We start from the raw sequence: 19,137 nt of genomic DNA, 5'->3' as shown, positions 1-19,137 counted from the left end.
TTTTGCAAGAGACAAATCAGAACAAAAGGGAAAAACCACAAGAGAAAAGAAACAACAAAAAAACCAAAGTTAAAATGGCATTCTTCAATCCGCATTCAGATTCTATATTTGTTGTTGTTGTTGTTGTTGTTTTCTGGATGTGGAGAACATTTTCCATCATGAGTCCTTTGGCATTGTCCTGGATCATTGTATTGCTGAGAAGAGCTAAGTCTATCACAGTTGATCATCACTTGATGTTGCTATTACCATGTACAATGTTCTCTTGGTTCTATTCACTTCACCCAATATCAGTTCAGGTAAGTCTTTCCAGGTTTTTCTGAAATCCTCCTGCTCATTATTTCTTACCATAGAATAGTATTCCATTATATTCATATACCACAACATATTAGTCATTCCCCAATTAATGGGCACTCCTTTGATTTCCAATTCTTTGCCACCCCAAAAAGAGCAGCTATGAATATTTGTGTACATATGGATATTTTTCTTTTTTAAAAAATGATCTCTTTGGGATATAGACCTAGTAGTGGCATTGCTGGGTTAAAGAGTATGCATACTTTTTTAGCCCTTTGAGCATAGTTTGAAATTGCTCTCCAGAATGGATGGATGAGTTCACAACTCCATCAATAATGCATTAGTGTTCCAATTTTCCCATATCATCTACAATATTTATAATTTTCCTTTTTTGTCATATTAGCCAATATGGATATGTGTGAGGTGGTACCTCAGAGTAGTTTGAATTTACATTTCTCAAATAAATAGTGATTGAGAAAAAAAATTTTTTTTAATACGGCTATAGATAGCTTTAATTTCTTCATCTGAAAACTGCCTGTTCATATCCTTTGACCATTTCTCAATTGGGGAATGACTTGTATTTTTATCTATTTGACTCGGTTTTTTCTATATTTTAGAAATGAAGCCTCGAGGCAGCTAGGTGGTGCAGTGGATAGAGCACCGGCCCTGGATTCAGGAGGACCTGAGTTCAAATCTGGCCTCAGATACTTGACACTTACTAGCTGTGTGACCCTGGGCAAGTCACTTAACCCCAATTGTCTCATCAAAAAAGAAAAAAATACAGTGGATAGAGCACCGGCCCTGGATTCAGGAGGACCTGAGTTCAAATCCGGCCTCAGACACTTAACACTTACTAGCTGTGTGACCCTGGGCAAGTCACTTAACCCCAGTTGCCTCACTAAAAAAAAAAAATAGAGAAAATAGAGAAATTAAGCCTTTATCAGAAACACTGGCTGTAAAAAGTTTCCCAGCTTTCTGCTTTCCTTCTTCTTCTTTTTTTTTTTTTTTAGTGAGGCAATTGGGGTTAAGTGACTTGCCCAGGGTCACACAGCTAGTAAGTGTTAAGTGTCTGAGGTCGCATTTGAACTCAGGTACTCCTGAATCCAAGGCCAGTGCTTTATCCACTGCACCACCTAGCTGCCCCAATCTGTTTTCCTTCTAATGTTGGTTGCATTGGTTTTGTTTGTGCAAAGCCTTTTTAATTTAATGTAACCAAAACAATTCATTTTGTATTTCATAACATTCTCTATCTCATCTTTGGTCACAAATTCTTCCCTTTTCCATAGACCTGACATGTAAACTATCCCTTCTTCTTCAAATGTGCCTATGGTATCACTCTTTATGTCTAAATCATATACCCATTTTGAGTTTGCTTTGGTATTTGGTGTAAGATACTGGTCTATGCCTAGTTTCTGCCATACTGTTTTCCAGTTTTCACAGAAGTTTTTGTCAAATAGTAAGTTCTTATCCCAGAAGCTGGAGTCTTTGGATTTATCAAACAGTAGGTTGCTATGTTCCTTTACTCCTGTGCTTTGTATGACTAACCTATTAAACTGATCCACCATTCTATTTCTTGGCCAGTACAAAATAGTTTTTATGGTTGCCACTTTATGGTATAGTTTTATATCTGGTATGGCTAGGCTACTTCCTTTGGATTTTTTCCATTAATTCCCTTGATATTCTTGACCTTTTGTTCTTCCAGATTAATTGTCTTGTTTTTTTCTAGCTTGGTAAAATATTTTTGTTAATTTGATTGGTATGGCATAGAATAAGTAAATTAATTTAGGTAGCACAATTCTAATTTATAAGAAATTATTTTCTTCAGTGAGCTTTTGAACCTTGTTTTCCATTTGGTCAATTCAGTTTTTTAAGGATTTATTTAGTATTTTTTGTGCCTCTTTTACCAAGCTATTGTCTTTTCATAATTTTCTTCCTTTGCTTTTATTTTTATTTACATGTTGTTCCTCCCATTATATTTTGAGCTCCTTGAGTCAGGGACTGTCTTTTGTCTCTTCTTTGTATCCCCTGTACCTAGCCTAATATCTGGTACATAGTAGACACTTAATAAAGGTTTAGGTGGGTTGATTGTAATTATCAATGTTCAGTGCATGAAGGCATCATACTTGGAAGGTAACCCCTTTGGAAATGGAGTCTAGCAACTGCTCCTGCAGGTGTTAGAGCTACATCCATTAAAGATGCAGAAAAAAATTCTTGTCACTGAACCAAAGTCTTTGGCATTGTCAAATTGTTCAGTATTATTAGAAAATGATATGATTTTATCATTGGAAATGACATTAAAAAAGCATTGCCATCTGTTTTGCTGCTGCAACTTAAGAACTATGGGACCTTTCCAACTGATTTGCAGCTGAAACCTCCCATATGTGTTGTCTCCCCCATTAAAGTATGAGCTCCTTGGAAGCAGGGACTATTTTACTTTTCTATTTGTATCTACAGTGCTTTACACATATAGTGTCTCCCTCTCTCTTTTCTTTCTCACTTCCTTCCCTTCCTCTCTTGCTTCCTTCCTCCCTTCCTTCCTTGTTTCCTCCCTTCCTTCTTTCCCCCCTTCCTTCCTCCCTTCCTTCCTGCCTTCCTCCATTTCTGGACCTGTGATTTCATCATTGTAGGGAGCTCCTGATATAGACATTCCAGGTATTAATGCATATAGGCAATTCCTCTTTAAATAAGTCTTAAAGAGAGAGCTATAAGAGGACACTTAGAGGTAATCACACAACAAGGTGTCAGAGACTGGACTCAAACCCAGGTCTTCTTGCTTCCAGGGCTATTCCTCTCTCCTCCAAGCCATGCTGCCTCTATAGTTCAAGAACTAATGCATTCCTTGGCAAGCTTTAAACAACAAAAGGTTTCCCACCAGGCTGGCCTTATTTATGTGTATAAAGCCAAGTGTCAGTCACTTACGAGCTGTGTGACCTTGGGTAAGTGGTTTAACCACCCTAGGTCTTAGTTCTGTCTTCTATAAAATGAGGGGCACAGAACTAGATAATCTCTGAGTCCCTTCACACTGTGACATCTCCACCTCTATTTGGCCTATTCATAACAATGCAATTCAGGTTTTGTTTCTTCCCTTAAATCCAACTGGAATCCATTCAGAAATGATGCTTTCGTATTACTGACAGACCCTGCTTCAGTTCTCTAATTCGGCACCCAGGGGATAGCTGATGTGTGAAAGCTTGCCCGCTCTGCCAAAATGAAAGACTTCTGCTCAACTTGCTATCTTCTTCTGCCACAATGGAATACTGAGGAGTAAACACAGCATTAAGCATGGAAATTCCTACAGCTCTGTTCCATCCTGTAACAGTAGCTGAGAGCAGCTCACTGCTTTATAGCTTTTGTTTTTTTTAATTACAACAACAACCTGTATTCCTTTTCTCTGCAGTGTTTTTTTAAGTAGTGGGTCTACTTAAATCCACCTAAGCTGGCTTTCATCTCCCTGTCAAACTTTCTGGCTTTCCTTTGCTCTAAGGAGGGTAATATAAAGAGCACTGTCTGGGGCACTGGAGGTCCTGGGTTGTAGACTCAGGTTTGCCAGTCATTTATTAGCTGTGTGATTTTAAGTAAGTTGCTTAACCATCCTGACCCTCACTTTCCTTATTGTTAAAGCCAATGGAGCAGAATTAGATGAACATTGACTCTCTTACTAATATTTTTTTTTTCTTTTGGTGAGGCAATTGGGATTAAGTGACTTGCCCAGGGTCACACAGCTAGTGTCAAGTGTCTGAGGCTGGATTTAAACTCAGGTCCTCCTGAATTCTGGGCCAGTGCTTTATCCACTGTGCCACCTAGATGCCCCTAGAACATTGACTCTCTTAAAGCTGTGACAATACATGATTCTATGGTTTATTTTACTTCCCTACCTCACCCCCTCCCATCAGCCATGTCTTCCTGCCCCACATCCCTCACATTTTCCTGATCCCTCTCATTTTCTGTACTTAGAATCCTCTCTCTACTCATCTCTTTCTCTACCTCACTAATTGATGACCTTTATTTCACTTAAGGGTAGTTAGGTGGTACAGTGGATTGATCCCTAGAACTCAAGTCAGGAAGACCTGAATTCTAATCTAACCTCAGTCACTTAGTTGGCTGTGCGACCTTGGGTAAATCACTTAACCTTATTTACCTCAGTTTCTTCATCTATAAAATGAGCTGGAGGAGACAGCAATATCCAATATCTTTGCCAAGAAAACCCCAAATGGGGTCACAGAGTCAGACACAACTGAAATGACTGAACAACAACAACTTCATTTAAGAACTAGCTCAAAACTTATGTCTTCTTACCTTGTACCTTTTGTGATCAATAGATTACTTTCCCCAGCACTGTTATATATAGGTGTTGGTTTTTTTAACCATATTCTATCAAATTGATTCCCTCTCTGCATCTTCTGCCTTGCTTTTTTTCAGCTCCTGGGAACAAGATGCCTCTGTGCCAGGTACCCCCAGGTGCTGCATTCTCTACCCTTCCCTGCCCTCTTTTGAGTGCTGCCTCCTCCTTTAGATTGTAAACTCCTTGAGGGCAAGAATTGTTTTTCTTTTTATTTATTGTATCCCCAGCACTTTGCACAACTGCCTGGCACATAACTGGTTGCTTAATAAATGTTGATTGGGTTCGATTATCTGTATAACCTGTAGAATTTTCTGCCTCCCTACTCTCCTATAGATTGCAAGTTCCCTGAAGGAAAGAGTATTTTTTTCCTTCTGTTTTCTCCAACGCCTCACAGTGCTTTGTACAAGGTAGGCACTTAATATTTGTTGAGTTGTTCCTTCTTTCAGCAAGCATTTATGAAATATTCACCATATTCAGTGGCCTATACTAGGCACTGGGACAGAAACTAACCCTCCTCTTTCTTTTCCTTTCCTTTTTTTCTTTTTTTTCTTTAGAATTATATTTTCTCCCCAAATTACATGTAAAAAACAATTTTAATGTCAATTTTTAAAACTTTGTATTCCAAATTCTCTTCCTTCCTCCCTCCTCACCCCCACCTTAAGAACACAAGCAATTCAATATAAGTTATACATGTGTAGTCATGCAAAACATTTTCACATTAGCCTGGTTGTAAAAGAAAACAGACCAAACAAAAATTAAGAGAAAGGAACTAAAAAAAAGTTATGCTTCAATCTATATTCAGACACCATCGGTTCCTTCTCTGGAGATGGATTGCATTTTTCATAAATCCTTCAGAGTTATCTTGGATTATTGTATTGCTGAAAATACCTAAATTATTCCCAGCTGATCATCTTACAATATTGCTGTTACTTTGTATGCAGTACATTTCATTTTGCATCAGCTCATGTAAGTCTTTGTAGGTTTTTCTGATAGCATCCTGCTCATCATTTCTTATAGCACTATAGTGTTCCATCTTAACCTCATTCCACAATTTGTTCAGTCATTCCCCAATTGATGGGCATCTCCTCACTTTCAAAAACAACTTTGTTTTTTATCTCTTTTTGGATACCAATTTAGTAGTGTTATTACTAGGTTAAAGATACTCTTGGTTTTATAGTCCTTTGGCCATAGTTCCAAATTGCTCTACAAAATGTTTAAATCAGTTTACAACTTCACCAAGAGTGCATTAATGTCTCATTTTCCCCATATCCCCTACAACATTTGTCATTTTCCTCTGCTGTCATTTTATCCAACCCAATAGGTGTGAGATAATACCCCAGAATTGTTTTGACTTGCATCTCTCCAACCAATAGTGTTAGAGCATTTTTTTTCATATGGCTATAGGTAGGTCTGATTATTTCAATTGAAAAATTCATATCTTTTGATCATCTATCAATTGGTGAATGGCTCTTATTTTAAAAAATAACTGGGGCAGCTAGATGGCACGGTGGATAGAGCACCAGCCCTGGAGTCAGGAGGACCTGAGTTCAAATCTGGCCTCAGACACTTGACACTTACTAGCTGTGTGACCCTGGGCAAGTCACTTAAACCCGATTGCCTCACCAAAATAATAATAATAATAATAATAATAATAATAATAATAATAATAACCTTCCTCTTTCTAATTGCTTATTTTTTGTTTCCTTCTTTGGTTCTCCTTCTACCTTCTAAGCCCTTAATTGAGGTATTTTCTTTCACATGTGTCTCATATTTTAATCTTTATTAATATGTATTTGTGATCATATAGTTACAGAATCATAGAATTTAAGAGTTGGAAGAGACCTCACAAGACATATAGTCCAATCCCTACATGAAAGGATTCTCCACTATGCCACACCCAGCAAGTAGTCATAGAGCTTCTGCTCAAACACCTCCATAGGAGGAGAACCCACCACTTCATGGGTCATCCATTCCACTCTTGGACAACTCTAATTGCTGACACCAAGCCTGAATCTTCTCCATTGCAGCTTCCTAGTTCTGGCTTCTATTATGTTTATGCTTGTCCTCTCCAAGAGACCCTTAATTTCCATGAGGGAAAGTAATGTTCTTTAAAGGGAATCATAGTGCTGGCTACTAGTCTCATAATAAATGTCTATTGAATGAATGAATATAGAACAACACAAGTCAGAGCAACTTATATTTCTGAATGGATTAATAGTACATTTAAGGGGAAAAGTTGATAAGGAGCTGGGCCTGGTGTCAGGAAGACATGAATTCAAATTAGGCTTAAGACAATAGATGTATGACCCTGGGCAAGTCACTTAACACATGATTACATGGATAGAGAATGCAAAAAGGGTTTAATTTCAATTCTGTCCTCAGAGGCTCTCAGTTACCACCTGTGTTGCTCAAAATCTAGTGAAGTCTGATGGGAACCTTGCCATGATTCAATTCCAGGTTATTTAATTCATGAGCACTTTCTTGGATCATCACTGTGGGTGTTGTCCTCAGGGCTGTGAGACAAAGAATACTTGGAGCAGCAAGCAATACTTTAGTGACAGGAGAGGGGCATTTAAAAAGTTTTTCCATTACAATTTCTAATTAAATCATCATGTATTTTCTTTTTCCTGTCATACTTGAAGTGATGACTAGTCAATGGGAAAGCACGTCCAATGAAATAGAAAGAAGGCAGAGAAGGGGGATGCCGCTACATTGGTTTCAATAACTGTAGTCATAGACAAATGCATAATGAGAGGCAGCATAGTAAAGCCAATAGAGAGATAATCTGGGGGGGGGTTCAGGATCCTTTGAATTCATAACTACTGGGTATATGATTCTGAAACTTACATTCTATTGGAAATTCCCCTGTTGTAGTCAAATAGACCCCCCCCCTCGTTACCTATGATAGAAATTTCACAATTAGCTAGCTACTAAGTCTTGTTATTCATACAAATGTTTACAGACTTTCCCGTGGTTGGTATTTTTTTGCATTTCAAGGTTTGAAAAGCACTTTACAAATATTATGTCTTCTTAGGTAGGTGTTATTATTGTCCTCCTTTTGCAGATGTAGAAACTAAGGCAGACATCAGTTAAATTACTTTCCCAAAACAAGTGACCAGGATTGGATTTGAACTCAGGCCTGCCCCTTCCTCTCTATTCTCACTGACATCACTACAGGTCAAGCCCTCATTACTTCTCACTTGAACTACTGTAATAGTCTCTGGTTCTGGGGTTTCCTCCTCCAATATATTAATATATTAAATTCACAGCTACCAGGGGCAGCTAGGTGGCACTGTGGATAGAGCACCGGCCCTGGAGTCAGGAGGACCTGAGTTCAAATCCGGCCTCAGACACTTAACACTTATGAGCTGTGTGACCCTGGGCAAGTCACTTAACCCCAATTGCCTCACTGAAAAAAAATAATTCACAGCTACCAGGTTAATCTTCTAAAAGCATAGCTATGATCATATCACTTCCCTGCTCACAAAGCTTCAGCAGCAATCCCATTGCCTTCGAAATAAAGTCTAAACTTTGCCAAGCATTTCAGGTCTTTCATGATTTGGCTTTCAACCTTCCCTACCTTGCCTCCTCTCTTTTTCTTTCTTTTATGCTTTAATCTTTGTTTTGCACTTACTCATCAACAAACAAAATATTTCAAAATATAAAGAGAGGGAAGAGGATTATATACAAAAAAACCCCACACTATTAACTTCTGCTATGAAATGTTTAAAAAAAAGAAATGAACAGGTAGGTGTGGTGCACATACCTATAATCCCTGCTACTTGAGAGACTAAGATTGGCCATTCACTTGAGCTCAGCAGTTCTGGGCTGCAGAAAAATGATCAGGTGTCCATATTAAGTCCAACACCAATAAGGTGTGTGTGTGTATGTATGGGTAGGGGTAGCATGTTGCCTAAGGAGGATCAAATTGGCCCAAATGGGAAAAAAAGCATATCTGTCCTTCTATGCTAATTAGCAGTGGAATCAAGCCTATAAGTGACTGAAAGCTCAGAAATAGCCTGGAAGAGAAAAAGAGAATGAGAGAGAGAATATTCATATATGTATATATACATCTGTACATGCATACAGTTTAACAAGGTAATAACAAATTTGTTCTCTTTGTGTCTGCTTCTGTATTTTACTTCTTCTGCATATTTTAAAATATTTTATTAATGTGTTTTTCCAGATCCATCACTATCCATTAATCTACCTCCCTACTAAAACGCAAATAGATGTTCTCCCTTATAATAAATGTGTTTTTGTTGTTCAGTTATTTTTCAGTCATGTCTGACTCTTCATGACCCAATTTGGGGTTTTCTTGGAAAAGATAGTGGAGTGGTTTGCCACTTCCTTCTCCAGCTCATTTATAGATGAGGAACTGATGCAAACAGGATTAAGTGTTGCCCAGTGTCATATAGCTAGTTAAGTGTCTGAGGTCAGAGTTGAACTCAGGTCTTCTGACTCCAGGCCTGGGGCTCTATCTACTGAACCACCTAGCATAAATATATACAGTTAAGCAAAAACAAATCAGTCATTGACCATTTCTGATAAAGTATGTCTTTCTGTACCTTTAATCTCTCACTTCTATACCAAATGGTGGGAGGTATACTTCAACATATACTTCATTACAAGTCTTTTGAAATCATGATTGGTTCTGAAGTTCTGAATTCTTTCAAAGTTGTTTCTCTTTCCATTGTTGTCTTTTAAATGTTCTTTTTCTTTTTGGTAAGGCAATTGGGGTTAAGTGACTTGCCCAGGGTCACACAGCTAGTAAGTGTCAAGTGCCTGAGGCCGGATTTGAACTCAGGTACTCCTGAATCCAGGGCCGGTGCTCTATCCACTGCGCCACCTAGCTGCCCCTTAAATGTTCTTTTTCAGCCTCACTCTCCTTCACAAGCATCAGTCAAATGTATGACTTAATATTCATGAACCTTATCACTGGGTTTCTTGCTTCTTTGCCTTTGCTCATGCAAAAATCAAATGCTGTTATTTATCAGCTCTGCATGCCCCATTCCCACCCATCATTCAAGGCTCAAGTATAATGCCATTTTCTTTAGGAAGCAATCCCTCATTATCCCTTCCTAAAGCATTATACTGTGTGTGTATGGGGGTGGATATGGGGATCACATCTATTATTTCATTATTATGGACAACTCCTATAGGAAAAACTCCCTCTAACAAAGATCTTCAACTACACTACACCTTAGAGTGTTAGAGAGTTGCTTAGGGCACTAGGAGGTTAAGTGACTTAAGTGTCTTCCTTACTCCGAGGCAGTCTCTCTATCAACTAGTCCACACTGATTCTTTATTCAGTGTATAGTACTGGACTACTTTAATTGACCTCTCTAAGTTTCTGTTTTCTTACCAGGAAATTGAGATTAGACACAATCTCCAAGGTCCCTATCACTTATAAATCTATGATTCAATGATCTAAATAGTGTACGTGTTTTATTTCTCCCGCTAAAATGTAAGCTCTATAAGGGCAAAGAAGTTGAGTATCTTTTTGTTTTTGTATTCCTTATAGCAACTTGCACATAGTAGGTTTTTAATGAGTCTTTGTTCATTTAAAAAATAAATCTTCCCTTGATAAGTCAAGGGACCAAATTCCGTTCATCCTCCTAGGACCCAGAAAAGTGCCACACCAGACACTTATTTGCCCTCCTTTCCTTTCTAACTTTATATACAATTATTAAATGTTAATTGAAGGTGATGTTCCCAACCCAGCACTGTACACAGGTGAGTGGTTAGATGAAGAGGCTGTTGATAGGTGTTTTAACAGTCACACAGGAGGCCAAAAACAATTTCACAATGGTGTTTAAATCACTACCTCCCCCTCCAGTCAGCAACAATCTAGTCTGCTCTTGGCAAAAGCTACCTTCTTAATCATCTCCACATCTTGCTTGAGCAAACTTTCAGTGTGACACTCTCAGCATTCGATCACATTAAGAAACGTTAGCAGTTTCCATAAAAGCAAGTAACAGCAAGAATGGATTACCAAAGAGAAACTCACTTTGGAAACTACTGACCCAGCAATGGCCTGTTCACCAGTGTCACTTGATGTCTTGATGCTTATATGATCATACACCGAGGCAATGAAGTACCAATACTCACTTTTAGTGACCTCCACCTCATGTGCTAACTGTTAACTCCATAATCAAAATCAATTCAGTTTAAAAATAAGAATTGCCATTGAGGAAAATCATCTAAACCTAGAACATCTTTTTGTTGAATACCCAAACAGGTGATAAATAAATGAATGAAACAATAAATGAATTTTTAAAAAATTTAAATGAAATAAAAAAACATTCAAGTGCTTACTGTGTACCAAACATTTTTTGTGATGGGCAGAAACTGGCTGGTCTTATGTCTGTATCCCTATCAGGAACTTACATTTTAATTGGGAGATAACACATATAGGGGAGAGGTGACCAGGAGAATTTTAGTCTAGGGAATTAAAGGAATGGTGAATTGATCCATATGGAAGTTAATTGGCAGAAGCAATGGCAGATTGCTTTCCAGCAAGTAATGGTGATTTTTATTTGATTACTAGGCCTGGAGCAAAAGGTGATGCCTGGCATAATTCCAGAGCACTCATGTTGAAACATACACCTTCTGAGAGAAAGGTGATAAACTCAGATTACAGACTGAGATGTATATTTTTTTTGACATGGCCAATTTTGGAATTTATTTTTCTTGGGGTGGGGGGGGAGGGAAGAAGTTAAGGTTGAGGAGGTGGCAAGATAAACAGGGCAAATGGATATCTGGGATATGAAGCATCATCTGGTCTGAGGCCAGTAGGCCAGGTGAGTTTGCATTTACTCAATCACTCAGTTTAGTCCCAAGGCAGAAATACCCAAACTGAGTGGATTAACTCTCCAGAAAATAGGACATGATTTATAGAGATTAGAACTAGGCTTTTTCATCTTTTTCTCTTTTTTGCCTTAATTCTCATACCTTACTAATTTCTGAAGGATCTTGTTCCCATACTTATACATCACTATCTATGTTCTTAGATATCTTCCTTCACACTGGCTCCTTTGCTTCTGCATGTTTGAAGGCAAAAATAAAGGGGAAAGTTTAGGAAGGCAGACATTGGGTTTGCAGAATCATGGAATGTCAGTTGGATAAGATCTCAGTAGCAAGCTAGTTCAACCTATACCCTCAAAAGAATTAATACACACAGCCTTTCCTGAACTCCAGTAGGGGGTAGGGGAAGGGAATGAGCATTTATATAACACTATGTGCCAGGCCTTCTTGGATCTCTCTTGGATCACTACGTTGTGGTGGTGGAAGTACTTACATAGTTCATTGAAACTATGAGCTATGCTGTGTGGGGTTACCCAAGACCTTCAGGTCATAGTGGAGAGTCCTGATGAAAGATGATCCACTGGAGAAAGAAATGGCAAACTACTCCAGTATCTTTGCCAAGAAAACTCCATGGGACAGTATCAAAATGCTTCTGGAGTGCTATGGTCCATAAGATAATGAAGAGTCGGACACAAATGTACCAGGCGCTTTACAATTATTATCTTGTTCAACCCTTACAACCAGCCAGGGATATAAGTACTATTATTATTCCCACTTAATAGTTGTGGAAACTGAAGCTAACAGAGGGTTAAGTTGATTTGCCCGGGTTCACACAGGAAGTAAGTCTCTGAGGGCAGATTTGATCTCAAACTCCTGACTCCAGGTTCAGATCTCTATTCACTATTCCACCACTAGCTGCCTCATAAAAGAGAAAATGTAGCATATTGTGGAGTGGCTATTTTAATTTCTGATAGCACTAGTTCTTAGGAAGTTATTCTTTAAAATTCAGTTTAGGTTTGAATATTTTGATTTTGAGATGCTGATCTGACAACTGAGTAGACATATCCAACAAGTGGTTGGAGATGTAGGCCTGGAATTTAAGAGGTATTTTAAGATGAACATCAATCAATCAACAAACATTTATTAAGTGCCTACTATGTGGTAGAAATTTTGGGAATCATTTAGAGATGATGATTTAATCTATAAGGATGTAGAAAATACTGTCTTTGATCAAAAGATGGAGAAATGTGGGCTAGATTATAATCCAGTTCCATAGATTAAAAATTAATTCAATGACCATACCCAGGGATGTAGTCATTAACAGTTCAGTGTCAACTTGGAAGAAGATCTCTAGTAGAGTACGTGGATATCTATGCTTGTCCCTGTGAATCACTGATTAGATGATGTATAGAGGGAGAGAGGAGAGAGAGTGCTAACATATTTATTACAATTGAAGATGACATTAAGCTAGGTGGAATAACTGACATGTCACATGATAAAGTCATTAAAAAGTTTTCAACAACATAAAAATGAACCAAATCAACAATATGAAATTTAATAAAGATAGTCAATTCATACAATTTGGTTTGAAAAATCAGCTTTATTGCTGTAACATGGGGGAGTTGTGGCTGGACAATAGTTTGTGTGAACAAGAACCCAGGTGTTTAATGACCTGCAATTCAATTAAAGCTATTCAAAAGTGGAGTGAATTGCTTCAGATGACAGTAGAGTCTCTCAGATGGTCTGAAGGCAAAAATTTGTCAGACATGTTCGCAGTAGGGATTTTTTTTGGTCAGGAATATGCCAAACTCGAGACCTCTTCCTCATCTGAGAGGCTATTGTTCTGGGATCCGTGGAGATAGAATGTCCTCATTTTAAAAACAAACAAAAAACCCTTTTAATAAATTCTGGTATTAACTGACTGCCTAACTTTTCAAATGTTCAGCCTGTATCTCCTGCTTCCATTCTCTTTCCCATCATGCCTTGGCACTTTGCAATCTTTTCATCTTTCTCACTAGACCAGCTTTCCTTTCTAGCTTTTTCATTTTAATTCTGTACTATCCTTGTACCGAGGGACAAAATGTTGGAGTCATCTTGGACTCTTCCCTTTTTATTGCCTATATCCAATTAGTCATCAAATTCTTTTGACTATTCCTTGAGCTCTCTCATGTTTGTTTGGGTTTTTTCCCCAGTAATCCTTACCACCAGCCTAGTCTAGGCCTTTGTCACCTTTGTCATCAATGATTGAAATAGCTTCCCAACTCTTTCCTCTGCCTAGAATCTCTGCAGATTCCAATTATTCCTACTCACCACTATGAGATTATTGTTCCTAAAACCCTTTCACTGTGTCATTGCCTTGTTACAGAACCTAAACTAGCCTCCTATTTTTTAAAGTAGCTTAAAGTCTGAACTTCTTAGCCTGGCATTCAAAATCTTTATTTAGCCATTTCTTAGCTCCAACATGAACCCTCTACTTCTTGCAGGCTAATTCCCTTACTAATACATCCAATACTCCTTCCTGATTTATTTTTTGCTCATTGAGTTACTTTGGTTGAAATTATCTTCACTTTCTTCTCTGATTAATCAAATTTTCTTATTTTTTAGAGTTAAGGTCAAGTCACATTTCCTCTACTGAGACCTCCTCTAGTCATCTTGTCCACATTAATTATCCATTTTCTGAGCTCTTACAGTACATATGTTCATGTGGGAGACAATGAAGTACAGTGGAAAGAAGTAGAGAGTTGTGGTATTTTAAAATTATTTCTAAAATGTCAAAAAAAAATTCTTTTCTCACTAGTCATACAAAAAAAAGGCAGTGGGCTGGATTTGGTCCATGGATTATAGTTTGCTGACCATTATGCTCAGGGTTACCCTTGAGGGATTGGGGGTGGGGTGGTGTGTGTGTGTGTGTGTTTTTCATACTTACTATAAACTTAAATCCCTATTTTGGAATGTGTGCGATTAATCAATAGGGATTAGCTTCTCAGTGTCATTTACTCAATTAACATCAATTAGCTTTTACAAAGGGTTATTTACTGAGGATATATAGCAAGAACTGAAGTCGAGACATCTGTCCACTATATGGGGCAGGGGGGCCACATTTTCCCTTGTACTGCATCAATTCATGGGGTGAGTGGCTTCAAACCTAAAATCTTCTTTGTAGCATTTACTCTATCTTCCAGTGTTGTTGTGAGTATTAAGTGTGATAGTATTTTTAAAATCTTTCCTCCCTTCCTCCACCCTTTCTTCTCCTCCCTCCCTCTGTTCCTCTTCTTTCCTCCTTCCTTCTCCTCCCCCTCCCTCATTCCTTTCCTTTGTTCCTTCTTCTTTCTCCCTTTGTTGCTCTCTCCTTCTCTTCCTTCCTTCCTTCCCTTCCCTTCCTTTTCTCCTCCTCTCTTCCTCCCACCCCCCAAAAGCAGGAAAATACAACGCCCCCCCCCCCAAAAAACCCCATAGGGCTATATTCATGGGTCTCAGTTCATAGGTGGGGAGGACTCAAGGCCTCTCACTATCTAAAGCCTTATTGCTTGTTTCTCTCCTGGAATACAGCCAGGAAGAAAATGGAGACGTTGTTTTGGCCAATTAATGTCTTTGGAATGTACCCCAATCCTGTCTCAGTGGCCAATTAAATGTCTGTTGTTCCACCATTTGGTTAGCTAACCAGAACCAGTTCCAGAGAACTGGGATGGAATTAATTGATCAGCTTGACCGTGAGTTGTCCCAAAAGAATTACAAGACTCAACGACTCAGTTTCTCAAGTTTTATTGCAATACTGTGAGTGAACGCAGGGAGAGAACCAGAAAAGTAGAAAGGTATCTCTTGAATAGAAAAAGGAAAGACAGTTATATTTACAGTATGGATAAATTGATTATCAGTCTCATTATAATAATCTCCTCCTTAGGGAGGTACAGGGGAGGGCTTATATTAATTTGGACTTCCTAGGGGTTTAAACCAATCCCCAAGCGGGTACCTCTTTCCGTGAAGGTGTTTTTGGGGGGTTTACGTGAATCTGGGGATACATTTGGCCTTTTCTGCACGTCACCTTTTTATTTCCATGCCTAGTTTCAAAATATTTTCATTTATCAGTTAGAATTTCTATACCCTGTCTGTGTATCATTGTTATAGTTAAGGTTTCTATGACCTGCCTCTTTGTGTTCTTATTATGAGTGGTGATTAATGTGGGTAAAAAGGGCGTAGGCCCCAACTTGTATTAATGAAGACCCAAGTTATCCATTAATCCCTTTCAGAGCTGGGGTCTGTAAGTTATAGCCCCTCTTGGAGCTCAGACCTAAAATTAGAGCTTGGGTCTTAGGTTTTTCTGTTAACCCCTTTTTTGCCTCCTACATCAAACTCCTACACCAAATCATAGAATAGAACTCTTCCATTATATGACAACAAAACTTCCTGGAATCAGGCTCCAGTCCTCTTCCACATGGGAACCAACATCAACCAAGTACACTGCACATGCTTACTAGCCTCATTCTACCCCAGTCACAAGGATCAATAAGTTAATGTACATGAAGTACTTTGCAAACTTTAGAGAAATGTATGAACACCAACTTAAAAATGTATTATGCGATTTGTAGAGTCTTAGAATTGACATGAAGATAAATCATTATCATTCATTGATTTTATAAGAAAAGGAAAATGGAACATTTGGTCACTTAATGAATGAATAAGTATTTATTAAGTAGTTGCTATGTGCCAGACCTTGGAAAAAGTTCAGGAAATACAAATACAAACAAATTATACAGTCCCTGCAGTCAAGGAGTTTATTGGAGAGGAGCTACAAGGAGTGGATCACAAGCTTTGCATAGTTTAGAAATGGTTGGAAAATGATGTAGAGGCCTGGTTCCACCCAGAGTAAGGTGAAGGCTCACTTACATGCAGAACCAGGAGAACACTGTACATAGTAACAGAAATATTGTAATGATGACAGTCAAAAACAATTCCAAATGTAAGAATATTTTAAATTGACTGGGCTAATTTGGGGGGCTAATCTGACTGGAGGACTAATCAGGGGACTTTTGACTATTTGGCTATCTGACTGCTATTAACTTAGCATGGGTCGTTTATAAAGTTCCACCACACTGCTCTACTCCCAAATTGATAAGCAAAATATTAAGAAGCCTCTTAACTAAATAATCAAAGCAGAGTTTATTTAGGAGATACTATTTAAAATTAAGAACACAGGGAAATAAAATGTACAACCTGACTGCTTTCCTGCGGTCTCTTTCCACTGCATCTCTTTCCCACCTGCTGCGATTGGAACTTTTTTATTACAATAAGGGCCTTAGCCACCTCTTGCCTCAGGGTATTTTCACTTGCTCAGCTACTTTCACTAACTCCACCTGTACCCTTTCACTTTGTAAATCCCCCTGCTTCTAACTTTACTCTCCTTACTGCCACTGCTGAACCCGTGTTTCTCTCTCACTGAACTTCTGTCTGTTTGCTCCGTCAATCTGCCCTTCAGCCTCTCTTTCCCCTGCTCCTAGTCCTTCTCGTCTTCTCCTGTGTCCTTGTAGCCCCATCTCTAGTCTGCCAAGCTCCGACCTTTCTAATCTCATCAGCCACCTTGACTTCTTCTCCACCTTGTCTCATCCCTCGGAACTTCTCCATCCTTGTCTGCCCCCTTGAGTCTAACCCCCAGGTCTATATATACCTTTTCTTCTCTCCACTCAAATCTCGGGGCTTCCTTCACCCCCACAGACCAAGCTAATCCTCCAGCCAGGGCAGCGGCTGCTGGTGGTGGTGGTAGGGGTGGGGGTGCACTCCAGCCTCACATGCCTCAGCACAGGCTATCTGGGATCTTTCGGATAGCTCCGCTCAGGTCGGAGAGAACTGGGGGCATTTTTCCCCCAGCTGTCTGACCTGGCGTCTTGTACAGTCCACGGGGCTTTTTGGCTCAGCTGAAGCAGAGGGGTAGGGGCACCAGCACCTCCCACACAGAAGAGACCCTGAGGGCCTAAGGCTTTCTGATCTCAGCCTAAAGGTAGGGTCCCCAAATCAAAATAAATTTCCATACAAAGGACTCATGAAAAATGCTGTCCATCTACAAAGAGAGAACTGATGAACTCTGAATGCAGATTGAAGTGTGTGTGTGTGTGTGTGTGTGTGTGTATATATATATATTTTTTTTTTGGGGGGCAGGGCAATGGGGGTTAAGTGACTTGCCCAGGGTCACACAGCTAGTAAGGGTCAAGTGTCTGAGGCCAGATTTGAACTCAGGTACTCCTGAATCCAGGGCCAGTACTTTATCCACTGCGCCACCTAGCTGCCCCCTGAAGTATATTTTTTTCACTTTATTTGCTTCTTCTCCTTCTTATTCTCCTCCTCCTCCTCCTCTTCCCCCCAACATGGTTAATATGGAAATATATTTTGCATGTCTTCACATGTATAATGGGTATCATTTTGCTTATGTTTTCAGTGGTTAGGGGAGGAGCTGGAGAGAGAGGATTTGAAACTCAAAATTGAAAAAAGAAAGCTCACTTATTAAAACCCCAGGGCAGACTCCAGGCTTCTGTGGGAGGGGGTTGAGGATGGCCTGGGTACATGCTGTCTTACATTATTATTCAAAGCAGGTGGAATAATATTTTCAAACAGCTATAGTTTTAGAAATAATATGTACAGTATTTTTCTCACAAGATTGTTGTCAGGATCAAATTAGATGTCAAGTGATGTTCAGACTTCAAAGCACTATAAAAATGTCATTTGCTATACTTAAGTTTTTCAAGTGTGTTGCTCAAAATATTGATCTCAAAATATAATTACAGGCTAATGCTCTTAGAAAGATGTTCTGGTTATCAGAAAGCTTTTTTTAAAGAATAAAACTATAGCTGTTTGAAAAAATATTATTCCACATGGTGTTTTTTTAGCATTTTTCAGTACTTTCATATACAGCTCTATAATTGATATGGATATCTTTTCATTTTTTGTATGCCCTCATTTATTTTTATTTGTTTGTCCTGTCTTCTCCAGTAGCTTGTCCTCTCTCAGGCTTGTTCACATCTATTATTTCATTTAATCCTTACTATAGACTTGGGAGGTAGACATGGCAGGCAGTACTACTAATTTGCAACTTGGGAAACTGAGGTACAGAGAAGTCTAATGGATATCTAGCTAATATCAAAAACAGGGCTAGAAACTCTATCCAGTATCTTGACTTGGAGTTTAGTAATATTCAGTTCTCACTCAATAAATCCTATTGATAAATTCTGAGCAAAATTGTTGTTACCCCTCAACCCAAATTAATGCAACTAATAAGGTATTCTAGCCCTGATATCTTTACTAGATGAAAATATTTCTTCAATTAAATTATAGAGTCAAGGGGCAGCTAGGTGGCGCAGTGGATAGAGCACTGGCCCTGGAGTCAGGAGTACCTGAGTTCAAATCCAGCCTCAGGCACTTAACACTTACTAGCTGTGTGACCCTGGGCAAGTCACTTAACCCCAATTGCCTCACTAAAAACAAAACAAAACAAAATTATAGAGTCAAAGGTATGAAGTATCTCAGCCATTCCTAGATGCTCCCATTGGATCAATCAATTAATTAAAATTGTAAACTATGTTCTTTTGAGCAAGTCCATTATCAATTTAGCATGGCTGCAGTGCTTTGATCTATTGGGGAAAATCAGATGATTAAATGTATTGAGGTTAATAGAGAGAAATGGACTCTTTTCTATGTCATAGATGGGATTT

The sequence above is a fragment of the Dromiciops gliroides genome, chromosome 5, assembly GCF_019393635.1.
Source record: "Dromiciops gliroides isolate mDroGli1 chromosome 5, mDroGli1.pri, whole genome shotgun sequence".
In the NCBI taxonomy this organism is placed as follows: Eukaryota; Metazoa; Chordata; class Mammalia; order Microbiotheria; family Microbiotheriidae; genus Dromiciops; species Dromiciops gliroides.
This window is presented reverse-complemented; position numbering follows the sequence as displayed.